General features: G+C 35.2%; 1 protein-coding gene across 2 annotated transcripts in view; it reads left to right on the top strand.

The window, feature by feature from the left end:
• GALNTL6 (UDP-N-acetyl-alpha-D-galactosamine:polypeptide N-acetylgalactosaminyltransferase-like 6) overlaps positions 1–8,469 on the top strand; it is a 2,035,427-nt gene that overhangs the window by 1,001,189 nt on the left and 1,025,769 nt on the right. The gene's annotated exons all lie outside the window — the stretch shown is intronic.

Below are 8,469 nucleotides of genomic sequence, written 5' to 3'. Positions count from 1 at the left end.
AAATTCTATAATATTTTTATTACCAGATGATCTCAGGAATTTGAGAGATTATTGAAAGCTTCCTATAGTTTTATGGAATTACAAATCAGGTAAGGGTTTTCTGAAAAGGTGTGATTTCCATTCAATTCCCAAAACCCAATGATATTTTTCTAATTTCATAACACCAATTTTTACTAATATCACTTACTTGAATAATTATGCCTGTAACCCCTTTGACTACAGCCTTATCGTCATTGCATCAAACTTTTAATACCTGCTGTTAAGAAGTGTGAAATTTCCAGATGGGAGTATACTAGTCAGACCTTTAATGAAAAAATAGAGTATTCAGAGAATTGTGTGAATTATACTTTCTGATTGTATAATTATCAATGTGTTCCAATTAAAATAAAAATGTAGCCTTTAGCATTTTATTTTGTTCAGTAATTAAAAATGTCACTCAGTACAGTTTGTCTACTTAGCTTTGGTATTCAACCAAAGACCCATCATTTGTTATTTAAAAATGTCCTTTGTAAATTTTAAAATAATACATGCCGTAAAACCCGCCAAAGACAGAACCCTGTTAGTTATTAACCTACTAGAGAAGGAAAATGTAAATGTTTTTTACTAAAATGAGTGATACAAAAGTGGTAAGCCTCTACTCTGCCAAACACAGGAAACTTGCAAGATCTGGAAAACAAAGTAAATCCATTGAGAGTTGAGTTCCAGTTCTCAGAAGTTTCACTGTAATTTATATTTTAACATTATATATTTCAAGTAATTATTTTCTATATTTCTATTATCAAATTAATAGTGTCCCCCCAAAATATGTGTTGTATACCCTAATCGCTATCCCTGTGTTTATAATCCGATTTGGAAATAGGTTGCTTTTGTTAATGAATGAATTAGTGCAAGGTGTATGTTGAGACAACCTTTGTTAAGATATGAAAAAGATTAACTAAGGATACTAGGAAGCAGAAATATTGGGAAAGAGATGTCAAGCCATGTGAAAATTGCTTAGGAGCAGAAGTTCAGAAAGACAAAGATCTTCCTCCAGAGATGATGGAAAAAGAAAGTCTTCACCTAAAACCTGAATTTGGACTTCTACCCTCCTAAATTATAAGAACAGGAACTCTGGTAGCATAGTGGTTACGAATCAAGCTGCTAACCCCAAGGTCGGCAGTTAGAAACTACCAGCTGTTCCGCAGGAGAAAAATAAGGCTTTCTGCTCCCATAAAGATTTATAGCCTTGGAAACCCTGTGCAGGGTCACTATGAGTTGGAACTGCCATGTTACTTAACAACAACAACAACAACAAACTATAAGAAAATAAATTTATTTCTATTTGTGAAATTCATCTGTTAATGATATTCTGCTATAATAATATTAGATGACTAAAACACTCAACTCACAATTAAAGTTAGTATTCTGTGGTAAGCATAAAATTTCAAAATTCAAAATGGAATTGATTATGATGGGAGAATAAACAAGTGTATCTATGTATATGTGCATATACTAGCTTCTTTGGACTGAAATGAAAATATCTACAAATTAAAATAAAGTATTTATAAGTTTATTATTATTATGTTGTTGTTGTTAAGTGTCTTTGAGTCGGTTCCGACCCATAGCGACCCTGAACAGGGTTTCTGAGGCTGTAAATCTTTAAGGGAGCGGAAAGTCTCATCTTTCTCCCACGGAGCAGCTGGTAGTTTCGAACTGCTGACCTTGCAGTTCGCAGCCCAATTCGTAACCACTATGCTTTATAGTTAATTTAAACACTATTTAATAAGTTTCCTATTCATATACGAACTCACTTTTATATGTTATTGTTCATTTTTTCAACATGAGGGTTCACCTTAAATGTTAATAACAATTGGTAAATCTCCTTGACACCCATGAAAGAGTTAAGATAATAAAAGCATTACTAGAATCTGAAGGCATGATTTAGAGGATAATATTCTGCCCTGAAGTTGTAATGTTAAGGATCATCGTCTTTGAAGTACTGGAAGCTTCATGCTAATTTCTTACAAGTTCAAGGACCTTTGAGTAATTGTATGCATATAACATAATAATTGATTCAGCTCACAAAGACTCTACATTTGTAGTCGGAATAAAAATGTCTTATAAATCAATGGTTCTTATTCTAGCTTTCCTTCCCAAATATGATTGTCAGTATAGTATGAGCAGGAATTAGCTAGACATCACACAGCAACAATAAATATCTTCCTTTCGTTATATTGTTGGCTTGTTCTATACTTCTGTGAGTTCTTTAGAACTCTTAAGGTATTATCTTTCCTAGCCATATGCCAAGCATTGGCCAGTTATCTTTTCTGTTATATTTCTAAAGCAATTTATCCTTTGTAAAACTTCTTCAGCACTTATGCATAAGTGCATTTTTATACTTTCAGTATGATGACAAAATAACTCCACATAAAAATTTTTTCTGGTTGCCATTACATATTTTATTGGAAGAAAATTAGGAAAGTTGAGAGATATTCTTCTTATTTTTTTTTTTATAGTAGAATGGGAGCAGTAGGAGCTAATGCCTATTTTAAAAATTAAGTAATTCTGATGGGTAGTGTTAAAAAGAGCTGTCAAAATAACAAGATATCAGAGGAACTGATTTTATATTACTAAAATGAATACGTACTTTAATGAGACTTATGAGAGAAATGGCAGAGGATGGATTGAGTGCTATCTTTTATGACATCCAATTCAGGGGATTCTCATTCAATGTGGGGGGAAAGCATTATTAGATTTGATCCATTAGTAGTTGGCCTGTTCTTTTCAAGTGAGATTAGCCTTTTGCAGTCTGCTTATTACTTGAGTTATGTGTTGAGATAAAAGAAATAAATTGACAGTACTTTAGGCTCCTAATGTGTTTCTTTGCTATAACTTAAACCATAATATGATCAATTGGTCTTGTTTTTAATAGTGATAATTGGTAGAAGCTGAAACCCAATGATAAGGGATTGATTTAATAAATTATGTTATATTAATTAAAAAATACAGTCAGTCCCCAAAATTAATATTGTAGAAGTATTTTTAGTGACATAGATATGTTGTAGCTGCCATGGAGTCAACTCCAATTCATGGCAACCCTATGTGAGCAAATAGAACAACTGTTTCATGCGGTTTCCAAGGCGGTGACCTTTAGGAAGCAGATTGCCAGGTATGCCTTTTAAGACATCCCTGAATAGATTTAAAACATTATCTTTTGGATTGGCATTAAAACATAACCAAACCTTAGAGTTCTAACATGGACATTTGTTGTTGTTATTATGTGCCATGGAGTCGGTTCCGACTCATAGCCACCCTGTACAGGGTTTCTGAGGATGTAAAGATGAGTAGAGAGCCTCATCTTTCTCTTGTGGACCAGCTAGTAGTTTTGAACCCATGCCGTCGACGGCTCTTAACAACAACAACACTCATTTTAGTATTGCTTATTTTGAATTTGTATGGAAAAAAGACATCATAATCTTTTTCCATATTTGAGTTCTCGAACTATCTAAATTCTGAAAAAAAAGAACAATAGTATAAGAAACATTGAAACTACTTATCAAAGCATGCCTTTATATATGAATTAAAAATGTATAAACTATTAAAAACATATATTTTATTGTCCCTACTTTTTTCATGAGTTGAACAAATATCTATGTAGCGGTGCTCACTTATTTATGTCAAGAAATTTGGGAAACAGTTAGCTGGCCAACTGACAGAAAGAGATCCATATTTGTGCCCATTCCAAAGAAAGGTGATTCAAAAGAATGAGGATATTATCAAAGAATACCATTAACATCACATGAAAGTAACATTTTGCTGAAGGTAATCCAGAAATGGAGTCCCTGTGTGACACTGTGGGCTAATTTTCTGAACTACAAAGTCAGCTTGAACCACAAGGTCAGTGGTTGAAGCTCACTAGCTGCTACTTGACAACCCTATACAGCATCGCTATGGGTTGGAATCTACTTGACACCACTTAGCAACAACTGTTCAAAAATGATTGCAGCAGTACACTGACATGGAGTTGCCAAAAATTCAAGTCAGATTCATAAGAGGATGAAGAACAAGAGAGATCATTTCTGGTGTCAGATAGGTCTTGGCTGAAAGCAGAGAATACCACAAAGATATTTATACATGTTTCATTGATTGTGAAAAGGTTTTCAACAGTGTGGAACATAACAAACTATGGATAACATTGAGGGGAATGGAAATTCCAAAACACTAATTGTGTGCATGCTGAACCTGTACATAGAATAAGAAGCAGTTATTGAAACAGAACAAGGGGATATTGAGTGCTTTAAAATCAGGCAATCTGTGTGCCAGGGTTGTATCCTTTCACCACACTGATTCAATCTGTATGTTGAGCAAATACTCCAAGAAGCTAGACTATATTAAGAAAAACAAAGCATTTTGATTAAAGGAAAATTCTAAAAATCTGTGATTTCTAGATAACACAACCTTGCTAGTTGAAAGTAAAGAGGACTTTAAGCATTTCCTGGTGTGATGCTGTGGGTTAATAAGCCAGACTGAAAAAACATTTGAACTGCAAGGTCAGCGGTTCGAGCTCACCAGTCACTCCTCGGAAACCCTATACAGGGTCACTATGGGTCAGAACCAACTTGACAGCACTTAACAACAACAACAATGAAGATTAAAGGCTACAACCCTTCTGTTGAAGGGTATAGATTACACTTCAACATAAAACAAAAATTCTCAAAACTCAGTAGCAATGTCATGATAAATGGAGAAAAGATCAAAGTTGTCAAGGATTTGATTTTATTTGGACCCACAATTAGTGCTCATCCGAGCAGCAGTCAAGAAATCAAGAGACAAATTGCATTGGACAAATCTGCTGCAAAAGATGTCTGTAAAGTGCTGAAGAGCAAAGATGTTACTTTGAGGACTAAGCTGTGCCTGAGCCAAACCATTGTATTTTCAATGCCCTCATGTGCATGGCAAAGCTGTCCAATAAATGAGGAAAACAGAAAAAGAACTGATATATTTAAATTACAGAGTTAGTGAAGAATATTGGATATACCATGTACTACCAGAATAACGAATAAATCTGGCTTGAAAGCAGTATAGTCAGAATGCTCCTTAGAAGCAAGGAAGCCAATACTTCCTCAGGCACTTTGGATATGTTATCAAAAGAGATCAGTCCCTGGAAAGGGCATCATGCTTGGTAAAGTAGATTGTTCATCAACAAAGAAAGGCCCTCAACAAAATGGAATGACAGAATGGCTGCATCAGAGGGCTCAAGTAACAATCATGTTGATGACACGGAACTGGGCAATGTTTCATTCATTTGTACTTAGGGTTCCTATGTGTCAGAACAGACTGAATGGCACCTAACTACACAACAATCATAAAACTATAAGCATATAATATGGAATGTTAACTATGTTTAACTGTAATTAAGGAATTGCATGGGTTTTTTATTTTCGTCTAGTCTGTATTCCACAAAAAGTTGATTATCAGATGTATATTTTTATTGAGAATCTTCTCAATAAAAGCTCAAAGTTCAATAACTTTAGGTGATGAGTCAACAGGGAGTACTCTGATTTGCACAATGTATCTAAAAGTTTATACGTTCTTGTTTTGTTCAATTGATGAGATAACCACTCACAGCTACCCTATAAGACTAAGTAGAACTAGTGTTACTTATAAGAATTGTAATTTCATAGATTTTCCAGAAGTCACTCAATAATATGCATTCATATTGGTCAGTTGGTGGTTATGTGCCGTGGAGTCGGTTCCGACTCATAATGACCCTGTACAGGGTTTTCGAAGCTGTAAATCTTTATAGGAGAAGAAAGCCTCATCTTTCTCTCATGGAACAGCTGGCAGTTTCAAACTGCTGACCTTGCGGTTCGCAGCCCGATTCGTAACCACTGCGCTCAGAAATGCAAGAAATCATGTTCAGGCTCTCACACTACATCCTACATTCTAATTTAAATAAATGTATTTTTTTCTTAATGCATATTATTTCTGGTTTACATCTGCTATACATGGTAGGAATCTTAGTTATGTATCTCTTCTTTGTTATTCATTGCCATCGAACTGGGTCTAGCTCATAGTGTCCTTGTGTAGGCTTTCTGAGGGCAACTGATGTGTTTGAATTGCCGACCATATGGTTAGTGCAGCGCCACACCAGGGTTTTTATCTATAGTCATACGATTTTGTTATCCTACTTTCCTTACTTTGTAAGGAAAGTAAAGTATTTGTGCTAAATAATTTTCTCATTCCCTAGCAAAGTGTCTTAAGATATAACAGAAAAATCAAAGTGTGGTGCATAAATGAAGATTTATTTTACTCTTTCTCTTTTTCTTTGTTATTTTCTTGCCTTAAATCTACTTTCTATAATGCTCGTTTTATTCAACATTGGCCAAGAATGTATTTTCTTATCTGCATATAGGTTTTTAAAGATCTTGCTTCATCATTACTACTGTGCCATTTGTTCTGAGATTTATAAGAAACAAGTTAGAACGTTCAGTCATTTACTTTTCTGAAAATTATAAAGGCCTCCATTGCATCACAACAGGGTTTGTGAAGTACTAGATGTTTGCCTTTTTAAAACTTAAAAAAAAACAAGTGTATTAATTAGAACATCCAATCCTCACTTACGAACTCCCTGCTTTTTTGTGCCCTCAAGACCTAACAAATATATATGTTTTGGTGCTTCTAAGGGTATTGTCAGAACCAGAAAGTGCTTAGTAAAACTCAAATTTCAGCTAATGATTCTCTGGCATTTATATAGTATCATATTTTTAACAAATAATGTATGAGTTAACTGGTTATTTTCAATCTGCACAACCCTCTCTCACATTAGTTTCCTATGAGTGTCATGCATGTTATATGCAGGAAATGAGGAGTCCTGGTATGGTGCTGTGGCCTAATGCACTGGACTGCAAGGTTGGTGATTCAAATTCACCAGCTGCTCCTTGAAAACCCCATACGGGGTCTCTATGAGTCAGAACTGACTCAATGGTACTTATATTGTAATACTATTACAATAGTACTTATATTGTAATACTATTATTAACTTCTCAGGAAAAGAAATTAAAATCTATTTTCATTTTACCAAATTGATCTTATACCATGATTCTATCAATATGCACAACTATCTAGTCAAAATCCATCCAAAGATATATTGTTAAAATGATGTAACCCAGCTATCTATAATGATATGCAGGGAACAAAAGGTTGTTATTCTCGAGATACACAAGGTGGTGCAGAACAGCAAAGCCTAGCAATGATGGTACATTTTGAAGATACATAATGAATAGCTAAGATGCTATGTAAGAGTATAAATGTCATAAAAGGCCCAAAACATAGCTGACAGGATGAAAGATTTTGTGGGGGACCTACAATTTGTGACATCTTCTTGAAGACAGTGTTTTATTTAGGAATTAGTCTGTGCCCCAAAAGGAGGCTTAGAGTAAACAAAGGTACAGTGATGAAATATCTCAAAGTCGATACGAATGTCAAGGAAAATACCCCATGTCCCACAGAAGGTTAGTGTGGTGATGGTGAAAAGGTTAGAGAACACAGTAGACTAAAGAGAATCCATCAGGAGGGATTCTGACAATGTCTTCTTGTGCAGTTGTAGAAATGTGCAGTCAGGCCTTTCAAGAGCATGTCTACTAGGCACAGCTACACTATTGTCAGCATCCTTGATTGCATTATTCTCTTTAGTGAGAGTGACAGACATTTCATATGAGAGCTATTCTTGTGAAATGAAACTTTAGTGCAAAACATTTCACTATGAATGATGAATGAGACAATCAGGTATAAAATTGTCTAGCACAAATAGAGAAAACAGAAAGGAAGTAAATCCAATCTATCTTTTTTTTTTCGTTAATGACATACAAAAACGTGACTCTGCTTAGGGTAATATTCTTGTCTTTTTGCAATGCTTGCTTCTCCCATATTATCGTCCATATTCTTTAATTTGTATTAGTTCTATCACACAAACAAGGAAACACACATTCTCTAACACAAGCACGCATACAAGCAAAAGCCTGTGTGCACACCCATCACTTCACTACACAGTCACACAAACACACTTGGGACACAATTTTAGCTTCTATATAGTTTTCTAAAGCCCATGGTAGCAGCGAAGGGCTTAAACATAACTTGGGGCAGAACCAGGCAGAATTTTATTCTGTTGTTCATAAGGTTGCTTTAAGTCAGTAAAAACTCGGTGATAAGCCTTTGCAGTGCATAAGAGCTTAGGTGGAATCCTGAGCCCCATGCAGAACCTTCTGGGGTGGGATATTCCCACAGGAAAGGACAAGCAGACCATCCTGGGACAGCTTGAGTGACAGAATATCCATCTTCAAAGAAAGATCATCAGGAAAAACCCAAAACAAAAATGGCAGTATGATTGGCTACTACAAGAATAAGCATGTTGCCCACTGGGAAGCCATCAAAGCAAGCAATCAAATCCCTTCAGGACAAACCCCCCTCCAAGACTGAAATTCAAAGACA

This window comes from Chrysochloris asiatica, unplaced genomic scaffold, assembly GCF_000296735.1.
Source record: "Chrysochloris asiatica unplaced genomic scaffold, ChrAsi1.0 scaffold00066, whole genome shotgun sequence".
Lineage (NCBI taxonomy): Eukaryota > Metazoa > Chordata > Mammalia > Afrosoricida > Chrysochloridae > Chrysochloris > Chrysochloris asiatica.
Note: the sequence above shows the minus strand (reverse complement) of the source record. Positions and strands in the feature narration are given on the sequence as shown.